The sequence below is a fragment of the Rattus norvegicus genome, chromosome 3 (genome assembly GCF_036323735.1).
Source record: "Rattus norvegicus strain BN/NHsdMcwi chromosome 3, GRCr8, whole genome shotgun sequence".
NCBI classification, from domain to species: Eukaryota; Metazoa; Chordata; class Mammalia; order Rodentia; family Muridae; genus Rattus; species Rattus norvegicus.
The window spans coordinates 98,979,172-99,002,822 of NC_086021.1; the positions used below are offsets into that span (position 1 = coordinate 98,979,172).

At 48.0% G+C, this 23,651-nt stretch overlaps 1 long non-coding RNA gene across 1 annotated transcript; it reads right to left on the bottom strand.

Moving 5' to 3' along the window:
* Nucleotides 1-864: 864 nt before the first annotated feature.
* On the bottom strand, nucleotides 865-18,335 carry LOC134486126 (uncharacterized). The gene is made up of 2 exons (XR_010064856.1): nucleotides 18,104-18,335; nucleotides 865-2,202 (listed from the first exon to the last, which is right to left on the bottom strand). It is a non-coding gene; the product is annotated as an uncharacterized LOC134486126 (long non-coding RNA).
* Between the last annotated feature and the right edge of the window lie 5,316 nt (nucleotides 18,336-23,651).

Genomic DNA, 23,651 nt, shown 5'->3' on the forward strand with positions numbered 1-23,651 from the left:
CTGTTTTAGGCTTAAAAGCTAACTTACAATAAAGACAAACTAGGTTCATTCCTGTTTGTGAGTAAGCCTCAGTTTTTCATGGATGCCTGTCCGGGGATGGCACGGGGATGGCAGTCATGGCTTTGTTTTCAAAAGTTATTTATAACTGTCTTGCCACCCTACCTTTGTTTTGGAATGTTATACATCCGCCTATGGCTCCCTAGTTATGACTGTGGCTGCCTTGTTGTACCCAACTTGTAACCATGCCTTTGTTTCAGGAGGACTAACTATGCTAATGTCCTGCTCCTGTAATCCCTCCCATTTTGCCCACCAAATCCTCTGTTTGGAAACCCCCCTACCCCTGAGCTAGAAAAGTCTTCCTCAGGTCCAGTGCTGATCTCTGGAACCCCACCTTGGGGGAGGCAGCCCATGTGCATGAATAAAAAGACTTGCTTTAATTAATTGCTTGCTTTTGACATGATGATTTGGGTAAATGGTCTATCCCCTCCCATCTTTGGGATTAACCAATAGGGCGTTAACCATCACTTGTGGTCCTCTGCAGAGTTGTGAGGGTGCTTGGTGGCTTGGCAGCTGGGATGTTCAGAGACTCCGAGGAAGACAGACGAGGTTTCGGACAAGGCTTGGGTGGAATCCCTATGAATGCTGCTTGCCTGTGGGTGGTTTTGATCAAGTGAGTCATGCCTGTGTCAAAGTGTTCCTCTGTTTGGGGGCTTGAGGGACACTGTGAGAATGCTTGCCTACATCTGGTGTGAAAGGAAAGTGGAGGGGATCTGTGGTTCTGTTGGAGACATGGGCTCAAGTCTCAGCAAGAGCTGAGACTTCCACTCTGCACATAGTGCTGCTTCCAAAGCCTCTGGGAGAATCATGAGGCAGTCACCCTGGGAGCTAGAAAGAAAGTTCCAGTTCTAGTTAAATAGTATTCTGTTCAAGCTTCAAGGGCAGGTTATGGTTCTGACATCACTGCTAACTGGTAGTGCAGCGTTGGGCTTCTGTTTCCTCTTTCGGTTATGCAAGAGGCAGAGGTTTTTAGAATCATCTAGATTCTAAAAGCATTGGGGGTAGAGCCACATACAAGGAGCCACTTGTCTCCTCTAGCCACACTGTTCAAATCTACCACCATCTTGAAGGTCAATCTCAAGGTCTGTTCTTTGTGAGCCTTTCCTGGGGAGGGTATTCCTTCTTATACCCCAGACCAGCAGTAGTTGGTGTCTACTGCCTTTGTTAGAACATACTAGCTGTCCCCCAGGGCCCTTGTTTCCACTTCCCTTGTGGAATGCCCCCACCCAATAACCACACAGATGGCTGCTTCGCTTCTTCAGGTGTCTTAAAGAGTCTTCCTCTCCATCCTGTGGAAAAGACATTCTCATCACGGTTCCATTATCACCCCAACCCCACCCTTGGTGGGCTGTTATAAAAAGGTATTAACATAAACTTTAAGCATGAAAGTTAAGAAACAGAGAGGCAGGCCCTCAGAAGGTTCCCATCTCACTGCCTCTGACATAGAAAATACAGATAGCATTTTGTGGGGTTTAAAGCTATTGTCTTCAAAGAGTTGCTAGAAACATGAGAACACAGAGTGATTCCTGAGTGGGCACCTGATGGTACTGTAATTGATAAGGCATGAATTTAAGAAAAGTGGATGTCTTTACAAACAAAGTTAATAGTCTGGTTTGAGATTCTCAGGTAACTTCTGGGGAAAGGAAAAGGACCTGCCAGGCCATAAACATCTGGATCATAAGCTTGAGTCTTTGCTTTTTCAGCAAAACATCTGTATAGGAAAGGAGCATTGACAGAGGAGCATTGACACTTTGCTATGGCTGACATTGTTGTGCTGGGATTCTCAGGTGGTTGGAGGCTTTACCTAAATTCCTGGGTGAGGGTTTTTTTTTTTTTTTTTTTTTTTTTTTTTTTTTTTTTTGTCTTTTCCTCTCCGTTGCCCTTGTCTTTCTATACGTTTCTTCTTCTCTGCCATCTTGAGACTTGTCCTTTAATCTTAGGTGTTGATGAAGGTCAAAGTCGTGTCTTCTGCAGTTTCTTCCTTACTAGATGGGGACTCCTGCCACACTTCTCCATGGATTAAAAGTCTCAACCCATATGCAATCTGAGGGGGCAGGGTACGAGCACATCTGAGCCTCGTAGGTTGGAGGGTCACTATCTGAAGGGAATCTGGAAGATAGGATGTGACTTGAGCCATCAAAACATCTGTAAGCAAAAAGCATATGGTAGACAGTTACAACCAAGAACAACACCCAAAATACCAGAGCCTTTGCATGGCCCCTGATAATCATGATGTAATTGTTAATTTTTAAGGCAGGAGCTGATGATTATTGGGGTTTGCACATCTTAGTTGGCCAGGACATGCTGTTCCAGTTGTTGGGCATATGCAGAGCCCAGATTCCCTTCCCGTGTCTCCTGAGCATAGCAAAAGCCACCAGTTCTTGGAAGATAAGCTACCTATCATCTGAACTTCCTGAGTTTAAGAGTGAGATTCGTTGATCACTAGGTTTTAAACAGCATTTAACCACTGCTCCCCGTCATCACACATGGAGGCCTCAAAGAACGAATGAATGAATGAATGAATGAATGAATGAATGAGCAGACTGTTTCCATAACCCCCTAGGCTTCTCAGCACTGGGTTTGTTTTTGTTTTTTTGTTCAAGAGCAATTGACTAACAGAAGATACAGTGTTTGGGGCTAGAGGGAAACTATGTACTTTTGATATTTGATATACTTATTTTTTTTTTGAGGTAGGGTTTCTCTGTGTAGCCCCAGATATCCTGGAACTCACTCTGTAGACCAAGCTGTCCTCGAACCCAGAGAATCACCTGACTCTGCCTCTTGAGTGATGGGATTAAAGGCCTGTGCCACCACCACCCAGCCATATTGTCTTCATTTCTAATGAGACATTTGTCACAGACCAGAAACGACTTGAAGTCTTTACATGTTATCTCGCCTGGCCTTCATGAAACACTTCAAGGTGCTGATATTCTTGTTTGTAGATGGCAAAACCAAGCCGCAGAGAATGTGCTTTCCCAGGCCTCACTTTTGCAGGCATGGCTCAGGAAGCAATGGAGATGGGATGGGAACTTGGCTCTGCCTGACACTAAAGTGCTTTTTCATTTCCATTATGCTGCCCACCGAAGGATGCACAGGGAGGTGGGTGCCCTGAGCCTGCCCGAGGCAGACACTCTGCCCCCAGTTTTGGCACAGTGACTGCAAACTGCTCAATATTTTTTTTCCTTCTCGCTTGTCTTCATCTCTTTCATTTTCCTTGTCCTCAAGACTAGAACCTTCCCTCATGCTCCTGATTTTTGAGGCTAGACATTTCCATTTGCAGCTGAGAGACTCACAGACCTCCCAGGCTGGTCCTTCTCAGTCATCTAGCTTCAAGCCCTAGGTTTCCAGGGCCCTGTGGCAGAGCCCGGCTCAGACCCTTGCTGCGGCTTGTGTGTGGTGCCCATGCGAGACCGAAAGACAGGCACTTGTCTTACTCCCCCTACTTTTCCAGCTGGATTAAGATCAAAGGGATCCTTTCTTGGGGAGCCATGGATGACCAAGAGGGGCCACACCTCCTTGGGGGATAGAAATAAGTGGCATGTGTGGTGGGGTGGGGGATGGAGAGGATGATACCCCCTTCCTGTCTTTTGGAACTCTCAGTCTGCCTGGGACTCCAAGTAACCTCTTGAGTAAAGAGCTTAAGGGTCGTGCATGAGCCCCCACATCCTAAAATAGTTTAGTTGTATCATTTGTGATGGTTTTGAGTTTGGGTTTTTAAAAGAAACTGCAGTGAAGCATTTGGAGCCCAGTAAACCGGGGAGCCTGTTGAGTTAGAGTCTCTCTTATCCTTTAGGAGAGGGCAATGGGCCTCGGGTGCATGAGGGCAATGGGCAGAGGGAAGAGCTTACAGATGGCCCCAAAGACTCTGGAGCAGATGTCCTTTACGAGTATCTTAAGCATTACTTACACTCTGGATTCCTGGACATCTTTTTGGTCTCTGAGACACTGCTTATATAGATTTGCACATAGTAGGTCTTTTCCAGCCTTCCAGGCATCTCTGGGCCTTGGATCTGATGGAGAGGAGGTTCAGACCTTGAAGGAGCTAGATGGCATGGGTCTTGTTTTAGTCGGATGAGGAGGCCGTGGTTGCTTTCTTAGCTTCGGGGTTGTGCAAAGCAGAGACAGGAGCAGGTGGTGACAACTTTAAGTGTCTTTGGAGTTCTCTTCCAGTTTTTACCTTCTGTAGGTTTTATAGAGAGATGGGTAGTGAGGAGAGAGTGTGCCTCTGACTCTCCAGTTCTTACTTTCCACAAGGCACGTGATGGGTAAACCATGTGACACAGAGTCAGGTCCAGGGGATATGAGAAATTAAAAGGGGCCCTGATGGAGCTCGGAAGGGTGGCAGGCGAGCTAAGAGATAGTGTTTCTGCCGTGACAGGAAAGCAGCAAGAGATGGAAGGGGTGCCGCAGAGAGGAAGGCCAAGTGGGGACCTTACTCCTGCCTCCCGAGATCTGACCAGGATAAAAAGAGGAGCCAAGTCTGTGACAGGAGGTGGCACACAGTGTGTGTGTGTGTGTGTGTGTGTGTGTGTGTGTGTGTGCGTGTGTGCGTGTGTGCATGTGTGCGTGTGTGCGTGTGTGCGCGTGTGCATGTGTGCGTGTGTGCGTGTGTGTGTGTGGTGAGGGGGTGGTTGAAGAATTGGGGAGAGGTGGGCTTAAAACTTCCTGGGTAAAGGCAGGGAATTTACTAGTCAGCCGCAGCTCCCTGACTATTCTCCCCTGACCCCCGCCTCTGCAGGAGGAGCCAGGCTGAGTGGACAGACTGCAAGATGGGTATATTGTGTTCTACCTGCACATCCACACCTGTATGCCTGAGGAGCTGGCAAGGATGCCATTTCAGGGTGTTCTGCTCAGCTAGCAACTGACCGCCTGTCACAAGGTGGCTTTCCTGTCCTGACATAGAAAGCATATGGTAATGGAGACCAGAGACTTCCCCTTAATCCAGCTTCCTTTCCTCCTCTCTATGCTCGGAGATGGATACCTAGGCCATCTTTCCAGACTCTGACATGACTTGGAATTCCTGTCCCCAGCTCCTACTGATACAGCTCTTCAGTCTCTGAGGGAATTTGTCCCTCCCAGGATAGCTGAGGCAGGGGACGCATTCCTGCTCTTCCCCGTCTTTCCCTCCTAACAATCCCTGTGTCCCCGTTTTCCACCTTTGCCTCCTTTGGACATGGTGTGGTGAGAAAGGACATGTGCCGAGTACAGAAAACTTGGAGATGTGCACTTGGAAAGGAATCCAGAAGAGAACAGATGCAAACCTTGCTGTACAGCCACGGCACAGGGCTCTGCCTGCTTCTCTTCCTGACCTAGAGACTTGGCCAGCTAAGCACACAGATGGCTTGCATATGACATGCCAAGACTTTCCTCAGAATAATGCCCATTTCCTTATGTCATTACAGTTCTTTAAGATCGTGTTGCAAATACACTCTCTTGTCTACTTTAAACAGGTTATTTGGCTGTCAGACGTTTTGGTGACATTTTGTTTTCTCCAATTATAAGCTCTTCTTATTTTTTTTTAAAGCCTGTTTCTGTACAATGCTTCCATCCAAGGGTGGACTGTAATCCTAAAAGACCCAAAGAGCTGGCTCTGGATCAAACTGCACAAGACTCTCACCTTCCCCTTTCCCCCACTTAGGGTGCGCAGTGCTTTCCATAGCTTACCCTTTAATAAATGGCCAGGGGAGACTGTCAGGAAAGCACCAATTATCACTTACCCTCCCGCCCTCAAGGCAACGCAGCCAAATCAAAGGATCCCGGGTGAGGTGGCTTCTCTCAATACTTCCTACTAACTGTGGGAAGATGTCTACATCCCAGGACCTAGCTGTCTCAGGCCCTGGCCAGGTGGACACGATGGGTTCAGGCTGAGAAGAGAGAACACAGGCCAAAGACTCAGTGTTCATGCACTGTCCCATGACACATAGGGTCTCTTCCAGTTCTAAGTAGCATACGTCGAAGGAATCAAGTCTTACACTGGTCTCTTAAGTAAACTATTTATATGGGTCCGTCTTTAGAAACAGGCTTGGATAAAAAATGAAAGACAGTCATGGTAACACTCAAGTGGTACCCACAGTGTCCAAGAGTCCTTGATGTAGGGAAATGTCAAGTCCTGGTTTTCCAGATGATTGCTAACTTGTGTGTGTGTGTCTAGAGAACACCAGTAGCTATGTCCCATCCCTTTCCACTCATCAAGTATGGATTGGGAAGGCCATGTGTCATGGCTTCTGGGGCTAGATTATGGATAGGTTTGGGGAAGGGTCTGGGGTGGTTTCTCTTCAAGAAGCCCAGAAACAGACTGGGGAGGCTGTGAGGCATCCAGATACCCAGGACGGACTTCATGCTAGTGGCTCCAAGGAACAGGCAGCTCTAGTTAACTCTGGATCAGAGGGTCTCGTCGACTGAGAAAGCAGTGTAATTATGGCAGGGCATTGGGAGAGGGGCAGGGCTCGAGTTGCAGGTATGCAAATAGGCCTTACAGTATGGTGGGCAGAGAAGGAGGGGGAGGGCAGGCATGGCTTAGGGGGCTTCTTGACTGTGTCCCTGAGTGTGATTTTCAGTTTACCTATGGGGGGGTGCAAGCTTTCCCACAAGACCAGGAATAAGCAACCAGAAGGGTGAGGCAAGAAGTTGACCCAAGGAGGTGTGGGAAATGGGTCTCGGTCCAAATGAGGGACTCCTTGGGTAGCTGACCACCTGGGGCAGATCTGGGAAAGCTGTCTCTGGTGGAACCCTGGTTTGAAGATTGCTCTTTGAGTCTCACTTGAGGAAGAGGTGGCTTCATCTTGGGACCTGTGGGGGCAATCATACTTTATACACACTTCTGTGAAACACAACATAGGAGGCTTCTCATGCAGTTCCCCCAACTTTTCCTGTCAGCATAACAGGACCTCATTCCTCACACAGGGATGACTTATGCTTGGCTTTGATTCCTCCTGACTCATCAGGCTCAGGCCCCTAAGTAATTAGGCTGCCTTGCATCTTCCTCTGGGTGTGAAGAAACAAGGCTTAGAGAGGCCCAAAGAATGTAGCACCTCTCTACCCAATGAGGGTCATTTTGAGGGCCAATTCTCTTTACACTGGGAAAGGCCATAGTGGGGTAATGGGATGGAGGTGGGGCAGTGGCCGTAAGGATGTGGATAGCATTCTGAGAAGGAATAGGGAAGAAAAGAAGAGGGTGCTGGAGAACTGGCATTACCATGGCTGTGTGGCTAGGGGCCTCTAGCCTCCATTCTGGATACACTCAAGACATCATCTGATTCTAATCCTCAAATACTTCCCACTCTCAATGGCACGGGGACAAAGCCTTTTGACCTCCACTTCTTTGATATGAAGGGTGCTGTCTGAGAGACTGTCTTCCCTGGGGTGGCTGTGGCCAAGAGTTTGGGCTCTCAGGACCTCACCTGGATCTAAATACTGTCTCTCATATTCGCCAGTTCTGTGACACTGGGGGCATCGCTGACCTACCCTGAGCCTGTTCCCTCATCTGTAAAATGGGGATAATAATAAGCCTGCCTGGTGCTGTGTGCTGTGGATGGAGACGGAATGGAGGGAGGTGTTGGTAGCAAAACTTTGAGTGTTGCTTGTTCCATTAAAAAAAAAAGCCCTTTGCTATGTTTCTCTCACTCCGGCATGCTACTTACATCTCTAGCAAAACCACCTCTGGGTAGTTTCCAGTGCTGTGATTTGCCCCCAACATGTGAAGCTTATGGGACTTTGGGTTCTGAGCCCTTGTGGACCTATCCCTTTCTCTCTGGTCTTCTCATCTTGAATCTAGGATTAATCGAGTCATTATTAAGGTCCCCGAATCCTAGAACCTGAGACCCAGAATGTTCTCTGAGTTAAATTCTTGTTTGTGCCTCAGTCTGAGCTGGAGCTTGTGATCTCCCACTAAGACCTAACACTGCTAGTCCTAGTCCAGTTTTCTACATCCCCTTCCCCCAGAGACTCTTGGAGTCAGATGCAGTAGAGCCCCCTCCCACCCAGGACAGTTGTGAGGCTTCGTTTAAGGTCAGTGCTGAGAAAAGCTCCTTAGGATTGGACAGTTTGGACAAACACACTAGCACGCTCCTGGGTGGGGGAATGGGGTAGGCTGGGGCATTCTGGCTTTGTCTTAGGTAGAGAAGGTGTTCCAAACCAGTGAAACGAGACAGGCAGCTTTGAGGGGTTGACTGAAGACAACAGCAAGACCCAGACTTGCTGGACAGATGGTATGGAGTGGGGGCAATCTAAAAAGTAGTAGGGGTAGGATGGGCAGGAACATAGGGACTTGGTTCTTCTGTTGGATTGACAACTACCGAAGACTTCCAACACTTAGCAGGTGCAGTATCCCGCACAGTCCTCAGCCCCAGGTTGCTTCTGGGAGCATTAGCAATTCCTTCCTTGCTTAGGGTCTGGGTCCTGATCCACTGTTGGCAGGAAGCCCCTTACAGCTGGCAGTCTCCAGAGATGCCAGTTGTACAGGTCCAACACGGAGCCCAGGGAGTCTTTATCTTTCACAAACTTGCTGACTATTCGGGCTTCCAAGATCCTGTGACTACCTGAGAAGCCCGATTCCGGGGACTATAGAGTAGGAACATACTAATCCAGGGAGAGCAAGCAGGCAGGGCTTGGAAGGAACAGTGGGGTCTTTATTGAACTTGGTGTTCATGATCCATGTTGTACACCTACTGGGTTGCACATCCTCAGCCACAAGGCACTAGAGGATGCAAACTGAGACAGACCAAGACCAAATCATTCAGATGGGTCTTAGAATGGGAAAGTATTGTAAGAAAAAGGTTGGCAGGTGACTTGAGTCTGGGAGGTCTAGGACTTGCCTAAGGTCACATAGCTAGTTAGCTGCAAGACCACACTAGTCCCTCTCAAATGAACCCAGTCAAAGTGTATGATACGATCAGAACACTTTAGGACCTCTCTGTGTGTAAGATGTGCCGGATGTGAGCAGTGCTCAGAGTCATTATGATGGGGGAGGAAGGTCATTGTAAGACACTACTGTCAGTCCATCTACTGGGATGTACTTGGAATGATATGGGGGAAAGTAAGTAGAGGACCTGAGAGGGCTTGGAGTTCCCAGAATCCATGTCCTGGTGCTTTTTATAGAGTGAGCACCAGATCTCAACTGAATGACTTTCTTAGTAGAGTCTGGCAGATTCTCGGGTCCTCTTATTTACCAATGGTAAAGAAATAAAGTACCCTAGTACAAATGAGGCACAGGGTTGGCAGAGAGAGTTGTTTCCAGGTCTGTCTCCCAGAATCCCATTCATGCTTCTGACTTACTGAGTGAGGACTGTAGGAAACGAATGTTTTCAATTTCCCTTGAAAAGAATATCCAGCCTTAGCAGGGAGCAGGGTGGCACACAGGCAGGGAACCTATGCAGTACACTCTCTGTGACCCCAGACGGATGTGCTGTGTGTAGAGAGGGGGTGACAGAGACTTACTGTCAGATCTGTCATATTAAGGTCCCTGAAGCAGGCACACTTCTAAGGACCACTGTGGAAACCCAGTCAGGAAGATGGGAAGGAGCTACCTCTCCATCTGACTCTAATCTGAGAAAGGTCTAAGAGTCAGGAAGCCTGGGCCTGGAGATGATGGGTGGACTGGGACAAACCCCTTGACCTTTAGGGACTCAGGGTTTTCAACTGGAAATACTATTTGAACACTTTAGTAGAGTGGTAATGAGGTGGGAGCTTAAAGACCTTTGACCACTCCGGTGAGACCGGGCTTGCACAAAAGTTTACCTGGAAAGGGCTAAGGGCTAGGACGGGTTCAGAGGCAGACTCAGCAGTCTCACTTGGTAGCTTGTAGACTTCCTTTCTGACACACTCACCTGGGTGAAAGGTTGGTGATTAGCTTAAGCCCTACCCGTGCTGCCCCTCGCCTCTGGATCTTCAGTGGGAGCAAGTTGAGATTACAATAGCACGAGGCAGGTTAGGTTGGAACGAAGATTCAGGAGCCGGGTGCCTTGTGAGCATAGATGAGGATTTTTTTTCCTAATTTTTCCAATTCTCTTCAACACCATTCTAGGTGCTACTTCTAGATTCATCTTAAAATACTATCTTTTTTTAATTACACCCCTCCCCCACCCACTTAATCTGCCTTATGTAGTCCCAACACTTCCAATTCTTTGTTCAAAGCAGAACAACCTCTTTTGGTCTATGACACATGACCTTGGACCTCTGAAACACTAGCTGTGGGTCCCTGTAACAAAGAAAAGGTTTCTGATCTTCCCCTGGAAGCTTGTCTTGTTCATTGGAGTCAAGCGAGTGCCAGAAGTACTTACTTTCCTGGCCTCCAGGAGTGTGTCTTATCCAGAGAGACGGGGACAGACAAGACACATGGCAGACGTGGAGTGCCAGTGCCTGTTCCTACATGGAGATTGGAGAATCTTACACTTGATCTTAGCCAAAAGGCTGAGAAGCAGTGAGGTGTGTGAGTCTTATAAGAAGGCTCCTTTTGACTTAGAGGTTGGAGAAGCAGCCAGGGGTCCTTATTGATTGGAATATTCAAAGCCTGGGGTGGATGAGAGTGGGGAGGGTGGGGAGGAAGGGCAGGAGAGAGAAGAAATAGAAGAGGACAGGAGGAGATAGTATCTGAATTGAGTCCTTTCTATGGGAGCCCAGAGGGGTTGGAGAGAAGCCAGGATTTACAGGACACATCGCCCTCTTCTGAGAATCCATGTTCTGAAAAGAGAGGGGCCTCCTAAGGAACTCTTCCAGGGGCCAGATGGCGGCTCCCATGGGTGGTGGAGGGCTTGGGGAAGAGTGGGTTGGAGTGGCTGAAAAGGGTTCACATGGCTTAAGCGCGTGAGAAGACTCTTGCAGAAATCTATCCAGGACTGACGGGTGTGGAGTGAGAGAGAGCAAGGAGGAGGCAAAAGGCAAAAGGCAAAAGCAAAGTCCGTCTGAGAGGGGCTTCCAGCTGCTCAGTGCTTTTTATCTCAGTTGTTCACGTCACAATAGAATAAAATAGCAAGAGAACCAGAGGTCATAGGGTCTAGCCCCCTTTCCACTAGACAGATGGGAAAAGATGGTCCCAGCAGCGGGACCAGAGGAGACAAGTCCTGCTGCATGTGCACAGGGCCTGTGTCAGGTACAGGTGAATCAGGCGACGTCTTGAAAAACATGAGCATCCCAACCTACTAGGTAGCTAAGAGTAGCATCCAGCTCTGTATGACAAGGACTGGCCAGTGCAGTTCAAGCTGCTTTGAAGGTACCATGTTGGTGCCCATCTACCAAGGAGGCCAGAATGCAGTTTTAAATGTGATTTTTTGCTGGGTAAGGCCTAACATTAGGCCTCTGGGTTCTGTATAATAAAAGAGCTACGGCTTTTAAAACTACCACCTAGAAATGCAAATTAAACTGTTGGAAACTTCCTGAAAAGTTGTCAAGGGATTAGTGTGTGGTTCCCCAGTGACCACAAAACTATAAGGAGAAAGAATTTCCAGGACCTGCCCTAGCATCTGCATCACCTTTAGCTCTGGAGGTTTGATTCTGCGAACTAAGTCTTGGTCAGTGACCATAGAAAGTATCTGAAATAGTACTTGTTCTACAAAAGGAGAGAGAAATCCAGGTTAGTATGTGGCCCGAGATGATGATAAAACATGAGTGATTCTAACTCCTAGAATCCCCGAGAAAGGGCTCGGGGCCACCCAATGCTTTAGTTTTCTGATTATTGTAATTATGTGTCCATAATACGTGTTATAGGCAAAAAAAAAAAAAAAAAAGATAAGCAGGTCCTAAGCTATAATACCCTAGCAGCTTGTGCAGCCTCACACATGTTGTTCTCCTTTTTAAAAAAAAAATAACAAAGGGCTTGGATGTGCTGCAGTCTACTTACTTTGGTTTTCATTACTTGGGTGTTTCTGCAAGGCTATGTCAATGAGAAAAGGAAATTTTTCCTGTGCAGGATAATGCAGATTTTAGTTGTGAACTCTGGTCAAGTTGTTGTTGTATAAACAAAACTCAGGTAGAACATTTCCAGGCATCAGAGGGCCATATCGCTAGGCCTCAGTTTCCTCATTTGTAAAATAAGACATTTGTAGCCTGGTGTGGCAGCACACACGTGTAATCCCCCACTCCCACACACTTGAGAGGCTAAAGCAGGAGGATTGGGAGTTTGAGGCCAGCCTGGGCTACATAGTGAGCTACATAGAGGCTCTTGTTTCAATTAAAAAAAAAAGATAATTTACAAATGTCCAAGCCAATTGCTTCTTCTGCAAGAACTCTTCTTGGCTATGGCATTTTTAGTGGGTGTGAGAAGACTCAGAAGAAACACTGGATGAGGGGATGTGAGAAAATGAGCTCAGTTGGCTGAAGTCCCTTGGAGCATCACACGTTTGTTGAGCTGTGCTTTTGGTCTGATTTTGACTTGCACTCTAGATTCTGTGAGAGGCATCATGCCCCAAACATTGGTTTGCTCTCATGAGACCAGTGTTGCCCTGCTCCGTGAGCCTCTGCTCTCTTAACAGTACCTTGTTACTGCCTCATAGCCTGTCATGCTGCTGATGCAAGACATGTCACCTGATGGGTGTTATTGAGAGAAGAAACCTCCAGGGGGCAACAGGCACCATCCCCTGACTCCCAGACTTCTGGTTTCCTGCATTTGTTTCAAACTTTGCCTTGCCGGATCCCAGTCACTGCTCTGTGCACAAATCCTTCACAGCCCTGAGGCCAACTCTGATTTCTTTCATTGTAGGTCTCTGACTGTCAATACTGACAACGTCTCCCTCTTCTTCATTTCTAGATCCCTGGTTACCTTATTGATGAAGACAGATATTCCTGGCTTAGTACGGCCTAGTGTCTCCTAGTTCTAAAAATGCAAAGGAAGGAAAAAAAGGGTGTTGGGAGTGGGGGTAAACACTGTCCTACCTTAAATCATGATTGGTTATTTCCAGAAATGCTCACAACATAACTTTTTGTTGTTCAGTAACTAGCCAGCAATTTTGTAAGGCAGCCATATAATTTCCCCCTTGACTGAAGCTGTGTCCCAGTTCTCACCAACTGCATCTCGTTGAGTTGTGTCTTATGTGTCCATGCCCCTTAGTTAAAGGCCACCAGAAACATACCTTTGGACAGAGATTTTTGTTGGCTCATTGCAATCAAAGAGATACACACATACACTACTCATGGGATCTCGGGGAATTTGGGTAAGATGTTAGAAAAGACTCAAGGATTTGAGCTTGTTTTAGGTGATCTGGAGACTCAAGGACTTGGACTTCTTTGGACTGGATGCTGACAGGTGAAGGCATTCACCCTAAACACTCATCCTAATACATTTTTGTTGTGTGGTAACGGTGTGCATGACACATGCCTATGCGTACATGAGTAGGTGCAGATTCGTGTGTGCACACAGGAGTGCATGGAGGCCAGAGGTCTGCAAGGCAGGTGTCTTCCTCTACTGCTCTCTGCCTGGTTTTTTGAGACAGAGTCTCTCACTGAACCTAGAGCTCATCGACTGGCTAGACTGGCCAATGAGCTCCAGGCGTTCTCCTGTCTCCACTCCTCCCCCAGCGCCAGTAATACAGTTGTGTATTATCACACCCAAGGTTTGTTTCTCATTGTAATGTGGGTGCCAGGGACCCAGATTCAGGTCCTTTTGATTGTACAGCACCAAGCACTAAAATTGCTGAACTGTCTCCCCAGCTCCTCGCAGTCCACCAATCCAAAGGAAATCTTACGGGGTGAATGAGCCTTCTACCATGATTGGTAAAAAGCAACCCTCTCTGCTCTTAGCTAGACCTGATAGATGGCTGCTCATTTTTCTGTGACTTGGAGGACACCCAGATATAGTCACTATGTTTTGGGGGAGTTGACTGGATTCTTCTTGGGTTAGGTTGCTTCTTCCCTGCCCCACTACTCAGAAGGGGAAGGATGAAGCCAGCTCCAGGAAATGGAAGACAGCACCTGCCCAGGGGCAGACTGTGGCACAGTGTGGGTCTTTTCTGTTGTCAACATTTTCACAGTTAGAGGTTGGTCAGGGAATGGCACCTGTACTTGGATAAGAGTTCATTTTATGCCCTTTGGGAAGAGTTGGTCTTTCAACCTGATGAGACAAGGGTTGCACAGAGTGCAGGAAGACTCTGAAGAGAAGGCGCCAGCAGAAACACAACATAGTCCTAAGAACAGACCCGTTAAGACCAGGCTTGGATGTCCAACTCCAGGCAAGGCCACCATGTCTCTAATCCAAGTGACATCTTTCTAGACATTCAGCTGGCTTTTCTTTACTTTAGAACATGGGCCGTTCTATGTGAATCTGAGGCACACCTTGCCCTACTAGACTAAGTAGGAGGGCATCAAGTGCCACAATATCTTAGAATAAAGAACAGCACCTTCTGGCCTGCACATTCACATGTAAACTGGCTGGTTGGGTTTCCAGAGTCAGGAGCTTGTGTGAGTTAAAGGAGCCCAATAAAGTCAGGGAGGGTTTGGAACCTTTTTGGGATGGTCTTGATTACTGCAGTGTGCACAGGATGCATACAGAGAGTGGTTGCCTGGGAGGGTGTTCAGTTATCCCATGTTTGTCTTGTTTTGGAACTTTCTGGGCATTCCTTTCAGGGGAATCTCATTCTCTAAATGTTTGTAATTTTTAAATATCTCAAAGTCTCTAAAAACTCTAAAGAGAGAGGACAAAGTAATGTGTATGCACGAGACTGGTGCCTACAAGGGAAGCAGAATGGCCAGCCAGCCCAGTGTCCCTGACATCCATCGTCCACACCCTTTGATCTCTGATGTCACTTATTCCAACAAGGGGGAGCTAGGCTTTTACATTTTTAAAGTTTTCCCTCATCAAGTGGGATGCTTCCTTTGAATAGGAGAAAAGTATGGTGGAGAATCTCTGAAAGGAGCCCACTATTACAACAAGAACCATCTCAAGACCAGTTTCCACTTGTAATAGGCCATAATTTGCTAGTGAGGTTACAATGACATAAACAGAAACATCTTTCTGAAATGGGGTTGAAATAGAGATTTCTTGTTTTGTTTTGTTTTTCGAGACAGAGTTTTTTCTGTGTAGCCTTGGCTGTCCTGGAACTTACTCTGTAGACCAGGCTGGCCTTGAACTCATCGAGACAGAGATTCACTGCCTCTGCTTCCCAAGAGCTGGGACTAAAGATGTGTGTACCACCACCTGGCCAAAAAGTCTAAATTTAAAAAAAAATGTTTGGAATTAATCAGAGCTGATAAATTTATGCATCCAAACACTTAGACAGAAAGCTAGCTTCTGATTGATTTAAAGGAACTTAAACATTTGTCACCATTCAAATTCCTTCCGATTTAACCGTGAGCTGACACAACACAGGGTGTTTATTTTATTCTTTAGGGATAGAAGGCCTTGGTGGGTGTGTTAGACAGATAAAAATCCACTGGATTAAGATTAGGGAAGGTTATGTTGAGAAGTCTTTGAATTGTATTTAATTACAATAAGACAGACAGTAATGTGTAGCAGAAGTGTCATAGGCAGATAAAAATCCACAGGATTAAGATTAGGGAAGGTTATGTTAAAAGTCTTTGGATTGCATTTAATTACAATAAGACAGTAATGTGTAGCAAAAGTGTCATGGGCCTTGGCAGGAGCCCCCACTTCTGAAGTCAGTGCTGGCTTCTTTGTGGTTATCTATTCTTTAAGAACATTTCAAACCCCTCAGTTTGAGTTGCCCGAGGATGGATGGCCTGCCATTGTGCGCTCTCTCTGCTTCAGGAAGGCACCACCATGAGGGTCAGCTCTATGGTCTTCTCCAGTGGGTTAGTTGTCAGCAGTCTTTGTTAATGGCTTTCAAGACAACAGGGAGTCCATGTTCATCTACACAGCTTGAGAATGCTAAGCTAACAGACTTCTGGGGGCTGTACAGAGGCTTGTGTGGAGCCTGGCCAAGACTGAGGCCCAGGTTCCTTAGCTGCGTGCACACGCCCTTACTCCAGTCCTGAGGCCTGAAGTGTGCAGAACCCATTTTTCCCATACACCAGAGGCAAACACAGTTGGATTTATGGAGCCAGCACTTCATAACAGGACCAACATGGCCAGGGACTGGGTCAGGGGCTTTTTAAACCCTTAAATCTCTTCCTTGGCAAGAGGGGACAGGGCTCAGTGATGCCTTGTGGCAGGCTTCATGGCTCCTGGCCAAGAACAAAGGAGTCAGCAGGTGCCCTTTAAACTATTAGCTGTGAGTTCTGCAGGAACTCAACCACTCAAAGGGAGGTTGCCATGTTCAGAAGGATCATCGGCTAGGCTTGCCTTTGTCTAGAGGTAGAGAACCAGGGAAGGAGAGCGGGGATTGAGACTCCTCTGAGAGCACAGGGAATCCAGACCCCTACGACTGAGAGATTGCTACCACTCCCCTTGGCCCTGAACTGGGACCATGGGCCTATAGAGGGTTCACAAAGGTGAAGAGAAAGCCGGAAGAAGGAAGTGGGCCCCAAGAGCGGCTGGGCATGGTATGCTCTCCTGTTCTGAGGAGGGCCTCTAAAGTGCTCTCTCTGCATTGTTTTTCTTCTTCACTCTGCCCTGAAGGGGAAGGATGGCCGTGGGGCCAGGGAGGGACAGGGCTGAGTGCTGGCTCAGAATCAGCTCTAGGACATAGCAAATGGAGCATGGAGAGGGACAGACCTGGTGGCTGGTGTGAAAGGAGAGGGTCATGGCTGAATCCAAGCAGGACCCCAGAGGCTGGCCCAAGTCCCCTCTGCCTCCTTTGAACTGAAGAGCCCAGTCCCCTGGACTGAGTTAACCTCATCCCTCCCCAAGCTCTGTAGACAGGTCTGCTTGAGGGCCCCATCCTTTCCCACGAAGGGTCTCTCTCCAACGTCTCTCATTCCAAATCCATCTTCATTAGTAACTATAAACGTCAGAATCTGAGCCTTAGAAGGCTGTTCCCAGATAAGTAAGGCCTTTCATATTTAATTTATGAGTGCCCTCTTTAGGGTGTGGTGGGTTAATTAAGAGCTGAATTAGATGGAACTGCATGTCCCCAAGGACACTCGATTAAGCTCTTTGTGGCAAAAAAGAGGGGGGGGGGAGGGAGAGAGAGAGAGAGAGAGAGAGAGAGAGAGAGAGAGAGAGAGAGAACTGACAGTAGCTTTAAGAGAAAAGGCCCTGTGGGAGTGACATCTCACCACAGCCTTGACCTTGGGTCTGAAGACCCCTCAGTTTCACCCTTCTCTTATTTTCAGTTTGAAGACTCCTGAGGCCCTCTGACCTGCTGTCCAGGGACTCTGCAGGACCTTGAGGCTAGGCTGGCTTTCCTGGATGGCTTCAGGTTAATACTTTGCAGCTGGGCAGCTTCCTATACAGGACAGGGCACTGCTAGGGTTTACTGACTTGAGAGTCAGCATTGTCAGCCCAGGATTGCTCTCTGACATTCCAATCCCATTCCTAGGGCATATAGTCCCAGACCTAAACCCTTCACATAGGCTGAGTAGATGAGGTTTTTCGACTTGGAGTTTCATAGCCCAACAGGCAGTGACTGAGAGCCATCTTCTGACAGAACATCTCCCCTGCCCTCTACCTGACCTCACCGCTGAAGACCAGGGTCTGACTGGGAAGGAGGCTATGCCCGGCTCAGGAAGGGGCTGAGGAGAAAGGTCCTTGCCTGTGGCTGCTGACAATCCACCTGTCCCATACTGCTACCGACCACCAGACTGCAGGACTCCAGCAGTTTGATTTAACTGAGGAGGCTGAGATCCTTAGGAGGGAAGCAATATGGCTGCTCTTGAGTGAGTTAGTCTAGAGATGGGGGAAGGATCACAAACTACTGACACCAGCACCTGTGACCGTGTGTCGCACACGTGCACCTGGCTCTTTAGAAACCCTGCTGATGTGGGCTTACTCTTGTCCAACACCCCTGATGTCTCCAGAGGCTGGTGGGGACAGATGTGCCCCCTGGATCTCACCCTGATTCTTTGGTCTCTTGTTCATACTTACACTGCAGACAAGCGCGCCTCCCTTCATGCCTGAAGAGACTGTGACACACTTGGTTGTCCATGGTCTGCACACTTTTAGAGTAATAAATGCTGTCGGCACCCAGTGTTCACATACAGCCCCTAAATGCCAGACACTCACCTTGTCTCTTGACCTCGCCTAAGTTTTTGGCTAGGGAGAGAGAGTCCAGGGCTCAAGTGCAGACTGCCCTGTTGTTGTACTAAGTACAGACATCTCCGTGGCTGCTGCTAGATCTCCTGAGAGGTTAGCTGCAGACTCTGCAGGAAGTGGATGACAAATGTTCTTGGGAAAAGTAGGAAAAAGAGAGCCAGAAAGAGCAGCCCTTGGTGTAAGTGGGCCGGCGATGCCCCCCAGAGCCCAAAAGGTTCTGAAGAGACAAAGACCTCTGTTTGTTCCCTCATCCATCACTGAGGACTTTGTGACATCTTGCATGCTGAGGGCCCATTTCGTTCTCAGGGTTCCCCCTCACTCAGCAAGTCATGTGATCTCCTAGTCTTCTGCAACTTACAAGATCTATAGCTTGACTCTCCATGGGGGAGCTTTCTTGACTTTCTACACTCAGCTGGGTTCTGATTTGGGGCTCACCTCCAGTTTCAAAACTAAAGTCTATTTATACTTGGGGATGGATGATGTGGTTTCTTGGTAAGCCCTTGTGAGCTTCCCATCTTTGACAACGCCGCTCAAGATAGCCATTCACCTTGGAAGCTATCCAAGGTTGGGTCCTCATTCTTACTTCAGGAAGCACCTCAGAGATCACCCCAAGTCCCCAATGCACAGGAAAAGGAGGGATGTGACCAGGACCTGTTGTAGCAGGACAGGGGCATGTGGCAGTCAGGTCTAGGCTTCCTGGCTGCTGTTGGATTTCTCTTTCCTGCCACCATCTCTTTCCCTCTTTGCTTGTGCCTCAGTGTCATGGTTTTTTTTTTTTTGTTGTTGTTGTTGTTTTGTTTGTTTGTTTGTTTTTTGTTTTTGCTTTTGTTTTTATCTGGCTCTAGCGTATCTTGCTTTATATAACATTTAAGTTCTTTGCCACATTAATTCAACATGGTCAAGCATGCGCCTTTTCCCAAAGGAGGTTGTTCTGGGGTCCTATTGTTGCTCCTGTCATTACTTGTAAAGGGGCCTGCATAGATCTTTTGGTTGTTGCAGAGTCCTGGGAAGTCAGTGGGATGGGCTATAGGTGGGCTTCACTCCACTGTTCAGGTAAGGATGTTGAGACCCATGAAAGGGAAGGTAAAACTTCAGCCTTTTGGTGGAAAGTTCTTGCCTACCCTGTTGCTGAATTCCATGTCAGAAAAAATACTTCACCTGGAAACCATTGCTTAGGGCTAGTGGTGTGTTGTCCAAAGCATGTTCTATAGAAAGCTGGTTGTGAGAAATCCTTGCTGGAATAAGGCTTCCTTGGTCACGGTTAGAGAGAACTACCTGTTGGCTTTTCTCTTTGCACACATTGGAGCTTCTAGAAGGACTTGACAGGGAATCCCTGCTGAACCATCCTTTTTCTCCTTGATCATAGAAGCCGTCCTGGAGATAACACCGTTGAGTGAACACACAGTGAAAAACACCGATCTCATTTAGTTTTTATGTTAATCAGAATTTTTCCCTTCTCTGGTTCAGGGGAGAGTAACAGCCACAACATTTCTTTCTTGTTTTTGTTTGATTTTTTGTCTCTTAGGCTTCCCTAGCTTTCTACCTTTAGCCCTCATGGCGTTGTTTTCTCTGACTCCTTGAGTAGAAGGAGTTAAATAAAGCAGGGGAGGGCTCATTGTAGGGCCAAGAGAATGTCTGGGAAGAGCCCATGGGGGGGTACCCACAAGTGATCCTGGAGCTTGCAGGGCGAGCAGACACAGTGTGGATGTGGAGGAATATAGTTTCAGTCTACTGCCCTTGGAGCCTGTTCTGTGGGGCCTCTGTTGTCACTGTCACCCCCTACCGGACTGTGGCATCTGCTCCTTGTCCATCCATATTACCCATGATGTTTTCTGGACTCCCCCACTTCCTTACTTTCTCACTAAATTGCAATTTACACTTATTGTTTTACCTGAACATTGGCCTGGGGCACCATGGAAAGTCAGGCATCTGCCACCTGCAATGGCTTTTCTCTCCCTCCAGGCTCAGTCCAGTGTGGGTTTCTCCACAGGTAGCTGTTGGGTACAGGAGGCCAGGCCTCACAATGAACCCCTGCTTTCGATGCCCTCTTGTCTTTAGAGAGGAACGCAAGGTGGCTCTTGGTCCTTCTCCATCCTCCTCTTTCAGGGCCACATGCAGGACAAACATCCTCTGCCATACATAGCTCCATTGCTGAGTCTTTCGTTTATGGTCCCTGAGGGCTCTGAAGGGCTTCTAAAGGCCTTGTATACTTGGGTCCCTTCCCTGGGTTCACAATTGGCTTTTTTTTTATACAGATAATGGTGCCCTTACTTCTAATGACTTACATTGTTCTAGCAGCCTACCTGGTGCTTGTACAATGGTCCTCAACCTGTCACTCAGTGTACAAGTGTTCTGGATGTGAGGTGGAATGACTTGAGCTCCACAAAGCTAAACTTAATTCATCAAGCCACAAATAAGGGAACTAAGTGCCTTCTACACAGGAATTCCCTGAGGGCTCAATGGAATCCATCTGAAGGGGTTCTATCAACTTGAAGCAACTATGAACAGCTCATCAAATCCTGTTTGAGGATGGAGGACCCCTCCTCAAGGTTTGAATGGAGATGCAATGAGAGGTATCAGCTCAACCACAGGATTTTAGCAAAGAGAACTTTCCAAGGTCTATGGTCAGCATCCTGGCTCTGAATGCCAACCCAAGTTTCCCAGGGTTTTTAGCTCCAATACAAGAACCTATACTGGGGCTGAGTAGCTATGCCACATAGATTATGTTCTGAGCCCTTGAATCATTGTCAGCAGAGTTAGGGTCAGACCTTGGGCCTCTGACAGGCCAGGCTCCGTCTCCCTTCCTCAAATGGCCCATTATATAAGTAATATGGATGAGCAGAAAAAAAGAGATTCATTCGACATGACCACGCTGGGAGGAGGAACAACGAGCCCGATATCCCTCGCCCCAAGTCCCCTTTCAAGGTCTATAATATAAAGTTTAGGCTTAAATAAAAGAGAGAGAGGTGTGCATGGTTAAGCAGCTTGGTCAAGATGTGGTCCTACTCACTGTTAGTGTCTAGGCTGCAGACTCTCCTGCAAGGTGGTCAGACAAGTTGTCAGAACTGCGTGAAATCTTTTCCTGGGCTCTGGGCTGCTTCTTTCTCTGAGCATGATTATTCCTGGGGAAATTCTAATTCCTTGGGGTTCATTGTTTCAATAGTCTGATAACCCAAGTGAGCAACACTTCAGTGTCCCTTCAGAATATCAGAGGGCTGGAGAAATGGCTTAGCAGCTCAAAGCGCTTGCCTCCCAAGCCTGATGACCTGAGTTTAATTCTTGGAACCCATGTTGGAAACAGAGGACAGGACACCCTCATTCCTGCCAGGGTGGCTACAAGATACCTTGATAGGATTCAGTTGTGCCCTAACTGGTGTACTTCCTGTGTGTTGAATGAATGAATGATCCGTCTGGAGAAAACAGTCTGTTGTCTTCCTGGCCATGGGATCTTTCTCAGATTGTCATTCGGAGACTCCCCGGTGTCTTGGGGAGACTATCAATGGATCTGCAGGCTGCAAGGGGCAGCTGCTGAGTATCACTTGGACGTGCTCCAGCGATACTACCAGATTGTGCTTTCTGGACCCTTCTATGGGATCCCTCCTGCTGTGATAAAACCTCATGACCAGAAGCTTATTTTGGCTTATGGTTGTAGAGGGTTAGAGTCCATGGTGGTGCTGAAGTCCATGGTGGCGCTGAAGCATGAGAGCGAGCAGCAGACACAGCAGGATCAGCAGGAAGGTGAGAATTCACAAGTTCAAACCCAAACATAAAGCAGAGAGAGAGAGAGAGAGAGAGAGAGAGAGAGAGAACTGGAAGAGAGATGAGGCTTTATATTCTCAGTGCCCCACAACAAGGCCAGAAGTCCTAGCCAGTGCCACCAACTGGAGACCAATTGTTCAAATGCTTGCACATATAGGGGATGTTTTGAATCCCCCTCTTCATGTCAGCGGAGCATTGGACCCTGAAGGCTGACTGAAGCCTGGGACTAAGGGCAGTGGGGTCAGTTGACCACTATGCAGTAAAGGGTAACTGGACTTTCCCGTGAGGCTAGCTGGAGCCTGAGTAGGCCGGGGGACCTCCTTGCTGGCATTTGGATGCAGATCTTTCCTTTCTCCCTGAAGGAAGAGTGCGGAGGGTGTATGCTGAGCAACCAGAGTGGCTGCCCGTGGCCCTGCATTCAGGGCTTTATCCTTGGAGCAAAGGAGTCTCCTTCCCATCCAAGGCTCATGCCTGGGTAGGGGCTCTCTATATAAAGGAAGGGGGCTGTGTGGAAGGACTTGCTGGCCCAATCCAGGGCCCAAGATCCTAGTACCTTGCTTTTCAGTCCTTTGTATGAACTCACTTGTTGGTGGCGTTGACCTCGCTTTGTGTGATCACTCCCACAATTCACTTGTTGGCACGTTAGTAACCACCAGCTATGATAGAGGTTTCCCGGATGCCACTGGTAGGGCAATCAAGGGAGATGGCTCAGGGTCAGGATGGGCCATTGTCCCCTTTGGAAGCCATGGGGCACAGGTGGTGTTAATAAAGGCAAGGGATGGTGGAGCTTGCAGATGCCCCCTTCCCACCCCTATGCTACATAGCATATTAAATGGGACTTTGTCTGGATATGGTCTCCTGCAGAACTGTTGGCCCCTGAGCAACCCCTGAAGTCACTGTGCTATCCCACAGAATGGGAAGAGAGGGACGCAGAGCTTGGAAGCAGAGTTGCCTTGGCTTAAGGAGTGTGACTTGAGAGCTCATCGTGTGCCCTACAGGAAGGCATGAAGTAAAGAAGCTGGCAGGTGGAATGAACTTTGAGAGCAGGCATGGTTCCTGGAGGTCTCAAGGGTTGAACTCCCCCAGAGCTCTGCCTCATACACAGGTTTAAGGCATTGCCCACAACCACCTCTGCCAGTGACTGTGTGCTTACCTTCTTGGGTGCCCACACTCTCTCCTTGCACAACCCCACCCAGGTCTTGCCTGCTGGTCAGATCCTGCCTGGCTGCCTTTAGCAGTAGCCTCTGCAGTCTGCAAGGCTTCCTAGGAACCTGACCCTGCTCTCCCCCTGTGCTTCCGCTCACCACCTCTAGCTCCAAATGCTCTCCTATTTGTGGGCGAAGCCCCCTCCAGGGAGTCCAGTTTCTTCTCCTTATTATTTTACAAGGTTGAGCAGATATGTCACTGGTGGGGAAGGGATAGGAACCAGCAGAAGGATGCTTCTTAGGCAGTCTCAGCCACAATACTAATTCTAGCACTAATAATAATAGCACCTGACATTTATTGAGTATCTACTGTGCTTGTTACTACTGTTAAATGTTAGCTCATGTACTTCTTTCCTTTACTCCTCTCAACAACCCAATGAGGTGTGCACTATTGCTGCCCCCACTTTAGATGGAGGCCGATCGTGGACGAGGAGAGACTGCTGTTTCACCGTACTCTTATCAGGAGACCTTCATCTTCAAGTGAGGAACTCAGTAAAGGTCACTGAGGAAGAGGTGGCCTTGGTGGGCAAACCATGCCCGTTGAGAGAGGAGGG